Source organism: Balaenoptera musculus, chromosome 9 (genome assembly GCF_009873245.2).
Source record: "Balaenoptera musculus isolate JJ_BM4_2016_0621 chromosome 9, mBalMus1.pri.v3, whole genome shotgun sequence".
NCBI lineage: Eukaryota > Metazoa > Chordata > Mammalia > Artiodactyla > Balaenopteridae > Balaenoptera > Balaenoptera musculus.
The window spans coordinates 44652148-44670579 of record NC_045793.1 but is presented as its reverse complement, the minus strand read 5'-3'; the positions used below and the strand labels follow the sequence as shown (position 1 = coordinate 44670579).

The following is an 18432-nucleotide window of genomic DNA, read 5'->3' as shown; positions in this document are numbered from 1 at the left end:
GTGGCTTGAGGTGCTGGTTCCAGCAAAGTCCTTCTGGTCAAGTTCCTTAGCTGATCTAAATCTCTGCTTCTGTAGCTCTAAAATGGAAACAATTACGTTAGCTGTCCACTAAATTGTAATAAGAATTAAATGAGATAATTGGATAGAGTGCTAATCATCATTAGTAGTGGTTTGTCTACTTTATGTGTATTATTTATAGTCCTCACTAAAGCCATGCAAGGTAGATATTACTACCTTTTCATGGTGATTTGTCTCCTCAACTACACTTGAGGGCAGGAATTATATCTTACTCATTTTTATATTCTCAGTGCCTGGCACAATGACTGACCATAGCGCAGTTGATATTTGTTGGGGTGAATGAATGGAGATAAGGGTGGAAGCTAACAAGAGGTGACTTGGCAGAACAGATGCAGTGGATCGAGTCTGGAGCATGAGGAAGCAGGGCAGGGCCAGCTGTATAATTTACGAGGTTGAGTGCAAAATGAAAATGCAGATCCCTTGTTCAAAAAAGTAGGAAAAAATGCTGAAGTGCTGTTAAAACAGGTACTAAACACATAGCTTTTTAGTTTCTGTAGTCTCTCTCTCATCGTGGTATTTTTGTTTGCTATTTATTTATGTAGTTCTAAATAAAGAAAAATTTAAAGAATTGCCACAATTATACAATATATACAATATATGCAACTTGTATTTTGTAGCTCATATGCATCTTGTTCTCATGGAACTGCAGAATTGCTGCACAAAACTTAACTGTCTTTATTTCACTTCTTAACCAGTGCACATCTACCAACACTCTCTACCTTCAGCTTCCTGCTGAGTAAGGAAGGACTGAAGGGAAAGGAGCTCTGTGTCACTCTATTGCCCTTTCTTTCTATGTTATCATTTTCAGTGTAAGTGGTTGGTTAATACAGGGAAGTAACAGGAGTGTAGTGGGTTTCCTTAGTCATTCCTGTTTCTTTGAATCTATTGCCTTCTTTCTTAATTCAAAACAAGTTCTGGTTCAAACGAAAAGCCTCTCAGGGCTGTCAGTTCCGTTGCTTAATCAGTCTAGACAGGATAGGCCTTCCTCCTGCTTACTCTGAGTCTCTGTGAACTCCCACTCATCCTGGGGCCACGGGAATTCTGAGCTATGGGGCTGTATGTGAATGGGGGGAAAGGAGAGAGGAGGCATGCATATTGCACATATTTTCCCCTCTCACACGTGCTTCATTGTCTTATCAGACTTCACTTACAAAACACAAATTCAAAGATTAAATTATTAAGAATTTCAAGATGATGACAACAAAGCACTAAACTGAGCACAGGGCCCTGTGCAATTACACAGCTTGCATGCTTCTGAAGCTGGCCCTGAAGCATGCTTAGACCCAAAGGAAGAATTTCCTAGAAATAAACATTCTCAAATGTAGGAATTGAGTCCCAAGAGAGACTGTGGTATTTCTGACTCCAGAGATCTTTAAAAACAGCTTCATTCGCCAGGAGTGTGTAAGTATGCTCATCCCTGTAGGCAGGTGAATGGACTTAGCATCTTCTCAGAGCTCCTTTCTACCCTGCCTCTGTATTCTCTACTGTCATACCTCCCAAATCATGTAAGAAAAAATTACTTCAACTCTCTTCTGAATTTGGTGAGATTAGAAGGTGTGTATACTTGTTATGTCTATCGAAGTCATTAATGAGACAGGACATTTGATAAAAACATAACTTGGAGAAGAATGAATCAAAAAAGACATTTTAATACTGCTTGTTATACTCTTCATCTTTAATTAGGTTGTGGTATTCACTTTGGACTTATACTATTGAGACAGCTTATATATCTTGAGAAAAAAAGGAATCCTTTTTCATTCTTTAAGACGTACTCATGCAGTATGTGGTTTTGACATGCTGGTTCACAATCCTCCACATTATGCCTTTAGACCTCACAAATAAATGTTATGTGATGGGTATCCCGCTGAGATGTGAAAATGAAATATGCAAACCTGAAATAACTTGGAAGGAGGGTGAGGTGGGGAAGAAAGGAGTCTCTGACCAGAATGTTGAAATATATCCCATATTGAAGTTATTATGATACCACAAAAATTTGAATGTAATTTAGACGGTTTGGTTGAGGGTGGATGGCAGAATACATTGTGAGAGGGAGAACTTTAGACATGTGGGCAACATTTTCAGAAGAGACTCTCAGTTCAAGGTCAGATGTCCCCACAGTATTGAGAGGTAAGAGAAAGTGCTCAGAAGATGTTTTATTTACGGTTCAAACAGCACTGCATAATGGTTTGTTGTATTGTTATTTAGATGGCATGTGTCACAAGACAGGCTAAATACCATAGTCAACTCTGGAATATTTTCTTCTTAATAGCCTCGGTTTCACAAAGCAAAAATGTTTAGAATTCATTATTGCTAATGAAAGGTAGTGTTCTTCACACTATATTATCAGTATTAAAAAAAATACCGTCCCATTTGGAACAGAATTCATCAGTGTTTTCTTAGATCTGTCTCTTTAGTAACACTTTTCCATTTTTGCCACTTCTCAGTACTTTTGGAAGGCAAATAAATGCTGGTGTTGCTGACTATTATATGTGATTTTTTAAGTTGCTGAAAGTTATATATACCAAATGTGTTTTTGTAGGGATACTCCCTATCACTTTAAGAAAAACGTTAAATGTTTTATTTGGCGTCTCCAAAAAGAGGTCATAAACATAGTTCTATCGGTGGATTTGATAATATAGTATTATCCCTATTGTCTTCCTGTGATGCTGGAGAAGTTTTACCTAAAATAATGTTCTATCAAAGTACCTGTTAGGGAAACTCTAAAATGAATTTTCTTACTTTTCTGAGGATATTTCAGAGTATTTGGATCCTCAGTGCAGAATTTAAATACGCCTCTGCTGACCCTCTATCCACTTGAAGCTCTATGGAAAATACAGTCTCCTTAGACTTACCTAAGTAAGTCTACTTAGGTCAATGTGTTACTGGTTTGAGCCTGAGAGAGTATTTAATTGTGATATTACACACATCTCCCCCTCATTATGCTGTATAGAAGCCAAAAGCTGCAAAACTACACATACCTCGGGATTGGCCTAAGAGGAAAAATCTTTTATCCAGTTCATTTATTATCCATTTTTTCATTCAATGAATATTTATTGAGCACCTGCTATGTTTCAGGCAGTGTTCTAGGCACTTAGCATACCTCAATAAACCGAATAGACTTGGTACCCATCCTTTGGGGATTTACTTCAACATTACAAGCAAACATATTCTAGTCATATTCAGTTGTAAACATATTGGCTATCTAATATGGTAGCCACTTGTCACATGTAGCTATTTAAATTGATATTTAAGTAAATTAAAATGAGATAAAATTAAAATTTCAGTTTCTCAGCCACACTAGCTGTATTTCAACTGCTCAATAGCCGCATGTGGTGAGTGGCTACCACATTGGACAGTATAGATACAGAATATTCCATCATTGCAGAAGTTTCTGTTGCATAACACTATCAGTCATTAAGAGAGAAAGGGTTTTTTCAGTTGAGTTAATAACTTAAGCACATTTTAACAAATTAGTGAAAGCAGGGTAGGATACTGACATTAAATGATGCCATGGTGTTTGCATTAGCAGCCCTTATTTCTGGTGTTCTGGGATCAGCCTGGTCATTTTCACAATAACCATATATTCTCCCAGGAACAAGAAACTTCTCTAGGGAGATGTGTGCATCTGCATAAAGGAGAGGCAAGAATCTGGCACAGGGGCTGCTACTCCCCCTTCATATGGCCTTGGTAGACGTTATAATCATCATAGACTCTTTCCTGTTGAGCTGACACCATGGCCTCAGAATCCTTTTGAATACAGCACTCTAGGTAGTTACTGTCCCTTGGAGTTGGTACGTGGATGAATCCTTTTTGCCCTTCCTAATCTCTATACAGATCTGCTTCTTATTTTCCTAGTAAACAGCTTAGATGACTAAGATTCTGTACGATGAAGTCCCGCAGATGGCAGGAAAATAAGGAGAAGCAGTGCTGGTATTTCCAAATGGCTGTCTCAAACTTCTTCTGCTCTAAATGTTCATGTGTTCCACCTGATTCCAGAGGAATCTCTAAAGAAAAGAGCAACAATGCACTGGTTTGGGGACCTGATTACATACAATCCTAGAGTTGGAAGGAATATTGGCACGTTGCATAGCATCTTGCCTTTTTCTTTTCTTTCAAGTGCATTGAATATCTTTAGTAGCTGTTATCTGCTATTTGAAAAAAGAAAAGCTTTATTGTGTCCTTTAGGGGTTTAATAGTTACCTTCCCTAGTACTGAACTTTAAAATCCCCTGGGAAAGTTAAGATGGAAATTTACATCAGTGGGGGAAGGAGATTTGGACCTTCAGCCTTACTTTTTGATTGATTATTCCTTTTACAAACTGATATGGAAAGAGAAACTTATTTTTAACATTTTCAACATGGTTCATGTGAGAAAACAGATGTTTATAATAGGAAATCCTATTGTGTGGAGGGACTTATCAAGACTCACTTACAAGGCTTAAAGACTTCTACGTCACAGGTCAGATTTGATGCAAGGGCCATTGTGCTGCCTGTCTGGATTGAGTGATGACTGAGATGGCTAATCATTACTATTATTAATGACCTTTTCTTAAAAGGCAAACAAAAGGAGGAAGTCTGGTGTCAGTATCAAGCCTGCCTTTATGACTGCTAAAGTATCATCGCAATTATAACTGTCTATGGGAACATAGTGCAGAAAGTAAATATTTTGGTAATTCCCATGATCTTAGCCAGCAAGATAAACATGAAAGAATTAGTTTTATGTTCATAATGACCACATACTCTGTGTTGTTGCTAGTTAGGTGCAACTGGTGTTATGTAATGTAATACTTGACTAGAGTTGAATATAATGTATCTCAGAGCTTTTCTGATGACCTGCTTGCAGTTTTAAAAATTGAAATAGTTGAAATACATCAGAATAGGAGCCAAGTAGAATACATTTACAGGTGGTGACGTGTAATTTTTTAATCTTTCCTTATGTATATCAAATATGAAACAGCGCTTTAACGGACGCATTTAGTATTATTCATGCATTTAAGAATAAAGAGACTAAGTAAATGAACAAAGAATTGATTATTTGAAGCTCCACTCTCACTGTATGTGAGATCCTTTGTGAAATAAGGTGTGATTTAATTATAAATAAGTAAAATAAGTAAAAATCACGCTACCACAGTGAGGAAAATAATGATCATCGCCATCCTTATAATGCTTACCAATTTGATTCCTGGCTGGAAGTGTATTTACTTAGTTCAGTTTCCTTAAAATACCTTTACTGTGCCTAATTTGAGTCTACTAATTACAAAGAGATGATTTTGCCATTTCTGGGACGTTGCATTCTTTTACAAATGTACACCTGGAAATTGGTGACTCTTTCCTCTAAAACCGGTGCTCCCTCTTCGCTGTAACCACATGCAGAGCTGCACCTCCAGGTTTAGTCAGTCACCCTAGCTGGTGGTTGTTCATTTGGAAATGTTTCTGGGAACCCCCCTTGGCTTGCGTCCTTGTTATTCTACCTGGCTTTCTGTGGTGGCATTTGAAGTAGCCTTTCTACCCACGTTTTGCCCTGCACATCTCTGCAAGACTCAGCCCACTGCTCTCCTGTCACACATCTGCTTACATACTTTCCATGGCTCTCTTTGCCCCTGGTCGAGTTTGGATTCCAGTGCCAGGCATTCAGGACTTTCAGTCACTTGGCTCCACTATATCTTCTTTCTGAAACTCCTTTTCTGCGACTTCCCAGCTTCCCCACTTTGTTCTGGGAAAGCTGACTTTCCATGGATATGCAACTTCTTTCCATCAAGCAGGGCTAATAGAGCTTTTTTCCCTCACCTAAAATAGTGTCCTCTCTTTACCCTTCTATCTACCCTCTTTAAGAGGCAGATCAATTTTCATTTCCTTCCTATTTATTCTGGCTTTCATTCTCTTGTGAATTTCACTTGGGGGTATGACATAATTTAGCTCTCATTTTATACTCTAAAATTGTCTATGTGCTTGTCTTGTATTCTAATTTAAGGACAGATTCTTTCATATCCCCACAGAATTAAAGCTTAAATTAAGCATATAGTCGGATATAAGATCTGTGGATTGCTTGATACCCCATTTACTTTCATAATGTTTCACACAATTACAGATTGTCCTCCAACAACTGTGTAGCTTTTTAAAAGTCATTTTTAAAAAAGGAAGCAATCTATTTCCATTTTGAATTACTCCTTTTTTTTTTGGCAAGCAACCTCAAATTTTGGGGGCATTCTATAAGAGAAAACTTGATCTTTCCTGTACAGATGGTAAAAGATATAGGTAAACTGATAGCCAGACCATCACACATAAATATTTATACATATATTCATTCACATATCCTGTAATTCAAATCAGTTAACATAAAAATTTTCAGTCTTACCAGTGATGAATATATGCAAGTGTAAACAGCTATTAGGTACACTTCACCTTTATTGATTTAGTCAAATTTGGTAATAAATACTACTAACAGACATGTAGTGAAATAGACACACCCAGCTATTTCTGATATAGTCTTTCCAGAGAGTCCTCTAGGAAAATGTGGGTCATAAAACTAATCCAACACTTGGGCACCAGTAATCTAAGTTAATGCACTGAAAGTAGTAAACTAAAATCCATTTGGTACCATAATGTTTATATTTATAATTATGAAATACCACAAGCAACCTAAATGCTAATAGTTGGAAAATACAAATGGTGGTATATCAGTTGAATAGAATATTATGTCAGACCGGGGTTCACATCCCTTTTAGAGCAAATACTTAACTAGCTGGGCATCCTTAGGCAAATTACAGAACTCTTTAAGCATTGGTTTCCTTATCTGTACATTGGTGAACGAGACCAGACCCCAAGGACTGGTTCTGCTTCGAAGAAAGTTGAGAGTGGCCATCCAGCTTTGATTTTACCTTACCTTTGCTTTATATTCCTACTGAACCAGTAAATAAATGGTACAGAGGAAGAACATGACATAAAGAAAGTGAGTGAACTTGGCTCCCCAATGCCTTTCTCATGAAGACATGCCCAGAGTTTGTTGGAAAACACAGTTCGTGCCGAGTGAGGAATCTGCCAGTTCAGAGGTGCTCAGAGCCAGAAACTCACTGCCCTTCACACAGTTAGGTCGGGAGAAAGGCCATGTCAGGATCTGAGGAGCTGTACACATGGAATTTCTCTTTACATTTCAGATATATCCTTTCCTCTACTATGTATTTTTTTTTTTTTTTTTTTAACCACGTAATCTGGCTTTCCTTAGGTTTGGCTATGGTCTACTATTCATGATTTACTGAAACACAATAAATATTGAATAAAAATATGTATAAAATAAGGTTTTTCTTCTTCAATAATACTTATCCAAATTCTATTTCCTACACAAAGTAAGAAAGTTACATTGCTCGTTTGGTCTCAGTGAACTAGACCATATACTGAGCCTCCTTTGGGTGTCTTCACCATCATTTTTAGATTCAGGGTTTTGATGTTTAGTTATCTATGTCAACTGGAAGACCAGAATACCACTACTACCACTACCACTACCACTACCACCACCACCACCACCACCACCACTACTACTACTACTACTACTACTACTACTACTACTACTACTACTGCTATTATTAATACTACCACAGAAGTGCTAAACCTTATTTTAAAACAATATTACTCGTGTGAACTCATTTGGAAACTACTTGTCAAAGATGTGCAGATGTTAAGGACACCTTTTATAAACCTCTTAAGGGTCATAGGAGGACTAATTGAGGAAATGTACATAAAGTGCTAAACGTGGTGCTGGGCATATACAGTCTCCAAGAATTACTAGCTCTTGTTACTACTATTTCAATAATGGAATGCCATCCATTGTAAGTGACAGCATTATTTTATGGACCGCTTAGAAAAAAAAAACAAACACTGCCAATTAAACTATGACATAGTGTTCTTTATCACTTAAAATTTTAGATAATTATTGAAAGAGATTTTAGACTTATTTAGACATACATTTTATCACATCTTACTCTTGAGCCTCAGTAAGAGGAAAGCAGCATAAATTGGTTAAGGTATTCCTGAAACTTCTTCACATTCAAAGTTTGATTCTCTTAAGTCACCTTTCAACTACAGGTGATCCCTATCCGTGTTTTTACACACAGCATTGTCCTGTGTGCCATGAAGAGCATTTTGACACAACCTTAAGAGTGTGCCACTGTTGCCTTCATGACTTTTTTCTGAGTCCCTAATATCCATTCTAAAAATTTTCCATTTTGACTGAGCTCAAAGCTTCATTTTTTTCCTTCAGTTGAATCATATATTGGTGCAAGAAGCTTCTATCCATAGTTAGCAAGAGATTTTAGGCAAATTGATGTTTACTGCTTTAACAATAGTCCTGTGTGATACATTAATTAATCAAACCACATCTATCCCAGAGACTTGGCAATTTCTCTTACTTCAGTTGTATTGTTTGACAGAGGATAGTAATCTGTGCGCATGTATCTCAGTAACAAAACATAATACATTTCTCCTATCTGTATCTTCTTATTTTACATCCTGGAAGGCACTTCGCTTTTGCTTTGCAAGAACATATGGAATTGCTGTCATTCTTCTGTCATGAATATTTGCTTCACTAATTTCAAATTTATACTTCCAACTGTTCTATTCCCATGCCTTTCCGTGCACACAACTTTTTTGTTCAATGATGAATCATAGTATAATTTTGATATTTTAAATGATAATCAGTTTGACAGGAAAGTATGGCCATTGCACATCCATCAGTTGAAGTGACAAAATATGAACAGCTAAGACAAAGACTGCGCATACACAGGCACTGACAGCAATAGCGTGACTGGTGTCTGGAAGCCAGTGGTTGTCAGACGCCGCCGAAATTGACACAATCTATTTCAGAGATGTTAAAATGTGAAAAAATTGCTCTGGAATTGATGGAACATAATTGTAGGCACAGAGTAAAAGATTTTAATTACAGTCATTTTTTATTAACAGGAAATTTGTGAGTGGTTTGAATCGGGGACAGGAAGTTATAGGAAAGGGCAATGCCTTGGTGTTCCATCTTGGAGCAGGCATCCTGAACCAGAAGCAGATTTCATATAAGTAGGAAAGATCTTACCAGTTGTTGCATTTTGAAGAGAAAGCTGCAAATAAACTGTGAGAAGTAATGAAGGTTGCTATCACTCCTAATTTGGCAGATTGCATAACATGATTATGAAATCTAAGCTTTGATTTCACTGATATGTCATTTATGAAGACTGCAGGAACACAGGTCTTCTCTCCCACCACAGTGAATGAGACGATGCGGATGAAATCACTGATATTGTGAGCAGGAATATGCTTCACTTTCTGCATTTAAAGTGGTGAAACTTGCCAGTTTCCTATGAAATCTAATTTCTGTGGTTTAATGTCAGTGATCAGTTGCAGTGGTTAGTTATTTTCTAACCCATTGGCTGTAAATTCAAAGTCATAAGCATCTCTATATAATTTTTAGCAATCTCAGAACCACATCCAATAAACTTCACTAATTAGAAGACATCCCTGTTTTGTAGAGAAATAAGGAGAGAAATTAAATACACACACACACATACACATTCATACACACACAGAAGATATAGGCCTGCCTCCCCCAATTCAAAGAAATGTAAGAAAACTAACTTATTGAGCGTTATTAAGTACTACGCATTGGCCAAGGACTCTGCATACATTACCCCATTTAATCCTCACTCTGTGCTGGATGCTGTTTGTGCTTCACCCATGTCTCTCCACCTCCTGCCATTCCTGAAAGCTTCTACATGCTGGACACCTGCCGTTTTGCTGCCTGGGGATTCTCCCTGTTTGGCAGAGGCTGTGCAGCCACAGGTTTGATCAATGACTGACAGGGGTTGGTACATTAATACCCCAGCTCCCTCATCCCTCCAGTTGGCAAAGTCCAAGGTACATTACACACCACCTCCCAGAGTAGTCCAGCAGGATTGCACCAGTTACCTACAGCGGTAACTGCTCACAGCCCAGCAGTTTATTGTCTTCTCCCCCTTCCCCCTCTCACTTACTCACTTCCCACCAGCACCTCTTGGATCAGCTGTCAGATAAACTACTTGCATCCACATCCTTGCTTCACAACTATTACTTCCAATTTACAAATGAGGAAATATGCCCAAGGTCATATAGCTAGAACATAGCAGAGGCGAGATTTGAACCCAAGCTAAGGAGCTTCACAAAAATGAGAAACCTGACTCAATGGGGGAACTTTTGACAAGGTGATCATACGGAAGTTTTATTCTTCTCCAATATGACTACTTTAACAAGGATAAGTATAATTTATATTGTGTATTATGTGTACCCGTGCTGGATTCTATATTAGAAAATGCTAACAAATTTAATCTACTTGTTTGCTTCACATAACACTAAAAAGAACTCAAACTATATAATTGATTTTTTCACAAAGTTGACGGGAAGGTACCTCATTATGTAGACAATTACTATTTAACTTTGAGATTTGTGCTGCTGTGTTGCTGTTATCTTAGCTTGATTGCTGTGAAAAATGACATGAACATTGAATGGTGTACAGTCAGTCACTTCAGATCCCATTTTCTGTATTTTTTTCTTCGGACTTGAATTCTATTTGAAGGAAGATAGAAATAGAAATCTAGTATTTGGACCTTCCTATAGCTGTTTCAGATCCACCGGTGGCTTTGACCAAGAAAGAAGTAGGTAGGCGAATCTTAAAATAGTGAAGCTTCTGGGTGGTCCTAAAAAATACAAACTAATTAAAAGGAAGAGAGAGACACAGAAAGAAAGGGATCCTAAAGAAAAGTGCTTTACACTTAAATCAGTGGTTTCATGTGTATTGGGACATTTTTTCTTGAATTTGGTTATTTCCTATTCTTTGAGATTTTTAAGAACACAGCGTTGTTAGGGAGGAGTTGATGCCTTCAGTTTATTTACATGGCTCTTCTCTTGTCCTAGCTTCAGTAAGATTTTCCCCAGACTCTGTCAGATATATGGGTATTTGGGGAGTCTGTGACCCCATGAATCTTTTGATTCCATAATAAGAATGGGCTCTCCAAGTATTCTCAGTAATGAGTCCTTGAAATGAGCACGTAACTCAGACTCATCAGAGTCAAGTCTGACCATTGTTATGTTTTCAGGGGATGTGGTGTCCCAAGGCCATTCCTAGATGTTAGTTACAGTAGTCTATGCAGGTCCTAAAAGCTTTGACCCATCCAAACTGGCACAAATCATAGTGCTTTTTGATTATGCAGTAAAATCTTATTTAATTGTATACAGATTATTCACTTGGATGAAGAAGCTGATTTGAATTTTGATTCCATGAATATGTTAATTGTGACCATAAATTTTCTGGGGGAAGACCTCATATGATATTTTCTGCCTAAGGTGATCTGATGAAAATAGATTGAAAGGCACACATGATGAAATGGGAAAAAAGTGGTCTGTAGTTTAGTGACCAAGAGCATGGAATTTAGAGCCATACAGTCCTGAATCCCATTACAGCTCTTACTTTTAATAATTGTGTCATTTGTGGTAAAATACTTTGCATCTAGCACCTTAGTTGGAAGTTACAATACCAATTTAACAAGATAATTATTTACAAATAATATTTGTAAATTTCTTAGCATACTTTCTAGTACATAAGAGGTCCTAAATAGTTTTTGCTCTTGTTGTTATTTCTAGTGTCATTATTATTCACAAGAACCAGCCCCCAAAAGATCAACTTTTAGAGACAACTCCCAGAAGTAAGAATAATAGCATGGAATTAAGTAACTACAATTGCTAAATATGTCTCATTAAATCTAAAAGCACCTGGCAAAGGAAATTATTTTTCTGATTTTTAACTGATGAGGAAACTGAGACCCAGAGACCTAAAATAATTTTCCCAGAGACATACAGCTTATAAGGAAAGGTGCCACATTTTAGCCTAGGTCTTCCGACTTCTAACCCAGTGCCCTTCTCATGACCCATGCTGCCTCTTACATGGAAATACATAAGCAAGCATAAGTCATAGCCTGAGATGGTGAATAAGTGAAGGACCAAAGCTGCATGTTAGGCCAGGTAACTAATGACCTCAGGGGAAAAAGCAGCCACAAATTCAGGACTCGCTTTCCTGGGCTTCCCTTGTCCCCTGGATCTTGACCTGGTAACTACTATCTTGTTAGCTTTTCTATAACTTCAAAGAAGTGATTTTTGTATATGTTTTTTCTAGTTATTCTCAGTGAGATAATTGGTCCAAATGATCTAATCTACCATCACCAGAAGCAGGTTTCCCTTGGAATATTCATTATCAATTTTATTTTCCAGTCTTAATACTTTTGTAAGTTGTTTCTGAATAGTGCATGTGACTGGAAGCTTTTGCCTGAAGCAGACTTTAATGCTTAGTCAAAATGGTTGGCTAGGGACTTCCCTTGTGGCGCAGTGGTTAAGAATCCGCCTGCCAGTACAGGGGACACACGTTTGAGCCCTGATCCGGGAAGATCCCACATGCCATGGAGCAATAAGCCCGTGTGCCACAACTACTGAGCCTGCACTCTAGAGCCCACGAGCCACAACTACTGAAGCCCGTGTGCCTAGAGCCCATGCTCTCTGCAACAAAGAGAAGCCACCTCAATAGAAGCCCGTGCACTGCAATGAAGAGTAGCCCCCGCTTGCCGCAACTAGAGAAAGCCCGCTCACAGCAACGAAGACCCAATGCAGCCAAAAATAAATAAATTTATTTTTTAAAAACTGATTGGCTAGGTGGGACATCATTAATGTTTTGTTTTGTTTTAAAATTGAATACGGCTATCCAGGATCAGGTTTCATGATAATTCAGGTAATCTACTTGTGTTCCTTCCTCTGTCTAAATCTTTGGGGTCAGAATGGGAGTACAGGTCAAATGCAAATTTCTTAGCAAAACATAACTTAAAAAAAGTATCAGAGTAGGTTGATTGGAAGCAACCTTATGTTTTCTGCTTGTACTGCTGCTAAACTCCATGAAGATTGCTTAGCTTCTGTTTCTCAAAAAGGTTTTAGATTTTCATCCAATAGGAAGCAATGTGCTTTGTTTTTCACAATGCTGTGTTGATAAGGCTGGCACCCTGTTCTACTTTTGGTTAAAATCTGAATGAGATTTTTACAGCTTTTGAATCATGACAATACTGAAGTCCAATAAATCACTTCAGTTTAAGATTAAAAGATGATGATATTGGGGAGTGCTTCATTTTATTAGTGATGGGTTGAAAAAGTTTAAGCTGATTTTTTTCAATGTTTTATTTTATAAAAACCACTGAACATAATTTTAAACTCATTAAGATGCCATGTAGGCCATATAGCTTGGTTTCATTTTTAAATTTTATTTTATTTTGTTTCAGGTTCAAAGAGTTGTTTTACTCTTCAAAGGTAAATAGCTCAACATTTCAAGCCCTCCTTTGCATGAAGGAAGATTCACTGAATAAAATCTAGTCTTTAGAAATAATCTGAACCTAGATAAATCTGGAAAAATTCTTATATCTTCCAAAATATATAATTTACAACTAAAGAAATAAGTTTTATTTGTACCTAGGTTTACAGTGACCCTTCATTTGATTATTTTTCCTTATCTTGGCTAATTATAATATGATACAATACAAAGTAGTAGTAATCATAAGATCAGTCATAAATACCAAAGACTTTTAATTGTGAATCCTTTACATCTATTCAAGAGGAAATTTATTTCTCTTTAATACAACTTTTTTTTCAAATAAATGAATACGATGTAAAGGTCATTTTACCTTCAAATGTATAATGTAAGACGGGCCATTTCTGAGAGTCTTCTCTCCTCAACTGAAACCTGGGATGTGGGTACACAATCTCCATTTGTTCCTTTACACAGATTTCTTTTTTTTTTTTTTTTAACCTTTCCTCTCTCCCTTAGAGTTAACTGTGTGTACATTTGGTAACAAATCCTACCATGGCATTGTGTGGTTTTCCCCTATACTACTATAGTTGCGGATGTGGTAGTGTTTCTGTTATAAACATAAGTTTGCAGAAGTTTATAATTTTTTTATAAATTTATTTTATTATTTATTTAATTATTTCTGGCTGTGTTGGATCTTCGTTTCTGTGCGAGGGCTTTCTCTAGTTGCGGCGAGCGGGGGCCACTCCTCATCGCGGTGCGCGGGCCTCTCACTATCGCGACCTCTCTTGTTGCGGAGCACAGGCTCAAGACACGCAGGCTCAGTAGTTGTGGCTCACGGGCCTAGTTGCTCCGTGGCATGTGGGATCTTCCCAGACCAGGACTCGAACCTGTGTCCCCTGCATTGGCAGGCAGATTCTCAACCACTGTGCCACCAGGGAAGGCCCAGAAGTTTATAATTTGTTTGAATAAGAGTTTAAAGATATTACTCTTCACATTGGATTCCAATTGTGTATTTGTATTTTCTGATTTAAAAAAAAGTAGGATTGAATATACATGCTTATGCCATAGTATCTTCTGCTTAAGATTTGAGTGCCTTACCATTCATGTAAAATTGGCTTGGCAAATAGTGTTATTCCTGTTTTATGGAGACCTTAGATATACCCTGATTAGTGATTAAGTGATTTATCTAAGGTCATACAGGAAAGAGGCTGTTGAGGTGAATGAGGTTAAGTCAAAATCCAGAAGCCTTGGGGCAGTTATCTTCAACTCGGCTGTTTTAATTTGCAGGTGGCATGAGAATACTCTTTTAGTTTATTTTTTTCTTTGGTTACTTTGATTGATACCCTAGGAAATTAACTTGACAAACTTAGTCAAACTTTCTGCGTCTTACCGTTTCTGAAAAGCCACTTGCTTATACTGGTTTTTGGGCACAATGACCAGTGGAGACTAGCAGGGTATGTAGAGCAGGGAAGTCAGAAACTCAGCCATGGCTGTGTGGTCTCTGGATAGCAAAAAGCACAGCTCGGTTGACTTCAGGCAGGAGGAGGAACAGGCTAGCAGAGGCTGAGGCCTTGAATTTGAAAAGCTTCCTCCTAGAAATGGGGCATCACACTGGTACAGAGAGGCATCTGGGACCAGCATGGCATATAGGAGCCTCCACACAGGCAGGTGAAACATGAAAAGCCATATTGGGGAACGCACACAGCAGGCAGCTTGGCACTGAAGTCAGGCAGCAGGGCTACAGCCTTAGGTCTAGTTTCTTGGAAGGGATTTGACGGGAGCAAGGCAGCCCAGTCCTTTAAGGAGTGACCCTTTAAGCAGGCTCCCAACGTAGGGGTCAGGTAGAAGGACTAAGACAAAAGTTAAGTTACCACATGGGGTAGAGCCTAGACCTTGGGAACAAAGCAAAACCCCAATCGTCAATACTAGACTAGATATAGTAAGCACAAAAAAGCCCAGTAAATAAATTAATTTCTAGTACTGACAAGGGCCAGGAAGAAGATAAAACAGAGTAACATGTACATTTAAATTTATTTATGGATTTAGTCACACATTTATAGCTGTAACTTCACACCTACTGTTGTTTTCTAAAAGCCATACATGGGTTAACTGGGACTTTAAGAGTTAGGCTATGGATTTGAGAACTAAAGTCATTTCAACTATCACCAAAGAGCACTTGCTTAGTAGTTTCTTCCCTTCCAGATGTTTTGTAGCACCATTTTACCAAAATTAAGATTTTCTTTCACTCTTGCAATTAGGAGAGGTAATTGATGTTCAAATGATAAACATCAACTGATGTTCAATTATTAGTACAATTGGTGTTCAACTTTAAAGGATAAAGGTCAGGTATGTGCATGTGGTGTGTGTGTGTGTGTGTGTGTGTGTGTTTAGACATTAAAACTGAATATTGGACTTATCAATTTAAGGGCTGTAAATAAAGGTAATGGATTCAAACACCAAAAAGGTGGTTAAAGTAGCTTATCTTTAATGTACTTCTCATACTTGAGATTCTAGATTTCCACATAGTTTTGTTTCACATTTTATCAGGTAAGTATGCTACATGGTTGATCAGTGGATTATCACATTGCATTTTTAAGGCTCTTCTTTTGTCTCATAAACATTCCTTTTTATTATCATATTTGAGTTTATGTAGCAATTCAGGCCCTCCAGATAATAACCCTGTATTTCAGTAACAATATTTTTGAAGTATTGGCATCATGCCTCATTATATTAAAGAAATATCCATGCCAAATACCTAAACATGACATGGTTTTTGACTTGATCTGCAAGTTGGCAGTAGAAAAGGAAATTCTGTAGTACCTCTATATTAACCAAATGCCATATCTACTTAAATTATCTAATATGTTACTGTAACCTACTTATGAAAACAGTAGTTTGCTTAGATGAATAGTCTATAAAATAGTAGGAACTGTTTTAATGCTGAAATGACCACAGAACACACAAATGCCAAATTATATACAAAGGATTTTTCCTTCTTATACTCCAGAGGTCATCATCAGTGCCTTCAAAAACAACTTGAAAATATGTCCTCTCCAATGACATTTGGGTTACTATTTTGTCTTAATTTACCTCTTCCCATTATTATTGAAATACAATTCAATTTTAAATATTTGTCTAGTTTACATTTTGATATTTGTATAGAGATGTCTTTGTAGTAACCAGCAGTTTATTATTCTTTAGTGGTTTGGGATAGGAAGCTGTTTTTATAGCCTTTGACATCTCATTTAAAAATAATTAATTTGTTTCCTAATTTGCCATCTATAATGGGTCAATAGAGTAAAAAATCCTGATGTTGGCAATCAGCGGGAAGTTCTCTAGTGGATATATACAGAGTCTGCACTTTGCTCTAAAGAACCAGCTGCTTAAGCCTACAAGGAAGATGTGTGGTGAGTGTGGAAAAGGCCTGAGGCTTAATCATCTGTTTGCTCGTTGTGAATCAGGAGTGTGGTGCAGCTGCCAAGAGAGCAGAGGCAACCAGAGGCCAGGCTGGCAGTGAGAACTCCCAGTAAATGGGTGGCGGCTCTTTCCACCCTGCACTCCCATCCCCAGCCTGGTGTCTTGGGGTCAGTTTGGGGTTCTCTAGTTAGCTGTATAAATGTTTAAGTGTTTAAAATTGGAGCTCATTCAAAGACAAGTGGTCAGGATGGAGAGAAAACTTGAAACCATGTTTATATAAGGAAGAGCTGGAGGAACTGAGGATGTTTATTCTGGAGGAGAGGGTACAGAATTGCTGTCTTCACAGATATAAAGGGCTGTCATGTAGAAGAGAGGTTAGATTTATTCTCCATGGCGCTGGAGGATAGAATAAGGGCCAACGGGGCAGATTTTTGCTCAGTTTAGGAATAGCTTTCTGCTGGTTACATATGTCCCTGAAAGGAGTGAACTGCCCCCAAAAGTAGTAATTTTGGATCTTGGGGACAACCATACCTAGGCAGATGGTTGCTACTGTATTCCAGGGAACGTCCCATGAGACTGGACTAAAGATCTCCAAAGTCATCCCAATGCTAAGGTCCTAGTTCACCATCTCTCTGTCCAGCAAACACATTTCTTGACGAAGCACAGTGCTAGGGGTGCGGAGACCTCCAGGCACTGGAGAAACCAGGCATGCAGACAGTGGCCACTGCACAGGGTGAGGAGTACAGTGATGGATGTGGGTGTGTGAGGGCTCAGAGTCCCGGAGAGGGCCCACGAATGCGATGCTTGGATGGCAGTGCCTGAGCTGAGTCGTAAGTAGTAGTTGGCCAGGTAACAAGTAGAGATAGGGCATTGCAGCAGGAGGGCCGAGCATGTGTAGAGGCCAGGGTGAGAGTGGGGGTGCAGATGGACAGGGAGAGAATAAAATGGAGCAGGAGCTGGAGCAGAAAGTGCTTTATATGCTAAACTGAGCATTTGGCTTTAGGAGTTGAAGTTTAGGAATAATGTAATCCGATTTGCATACATGAAAGGTGGCTCAACTGATAAGGTTGAGGATAGAGTGGTACCAACAGTGAAGTCACCCAGGGACTCCTCTCTGAGTCTCAGGTTTCTCACCCCTTATGTGAGGGGCTTGGTCTATTCTGCAGTATTCTATGAGGATAGTCATTCAGTATCATCCTTTATAATTTCACTTGATTGTCAAGCCTGTGGTGTTCTAGGTCTCACCAGCGTCTGGGTACAAATGCAATCACATTGGCAATAATACCCAGATTTCATTCACACTTCTCTATTTTGCTGCTTAAGACCTCCAGACCCCCCGAAAATCATATCCAGTTATCTCTGGGGCCCCCTGCGGATGTCCGATGGGAGAGCATAAGCTGACCCCTCCCGCTTCTCATTCTGTTGTTATCTGAACCCACCTGAGGGTGGTACTTCCTCATGCCAATCCTCTGTGATGACACCGCAGTCCCTGCCCGCCATAGATATCCCTAGAATTACAGCTTGCAGGGTGCCAAGGTGGCACTGCACTCCTCATGGTCTTCACTGCAGCCCAGCCACACTGTTCCC

At 38.5% G+C, this 18432-nt stretch overlaps 1 protein-coding gene across 11 annotated transcripts in view; it reads left to right on the top strand.

The window, feature by feature from the left end:
* BBS9 (Bardet-Biedl syndrome 9) overlaps positions 1 to 18432 on the top strand; it is a 461337-nt gene that overhangs the window by 377821 nt on the left and 65084 nt on the right. The gene's annotated exons all lie outside the window — the stretch shown is intronic.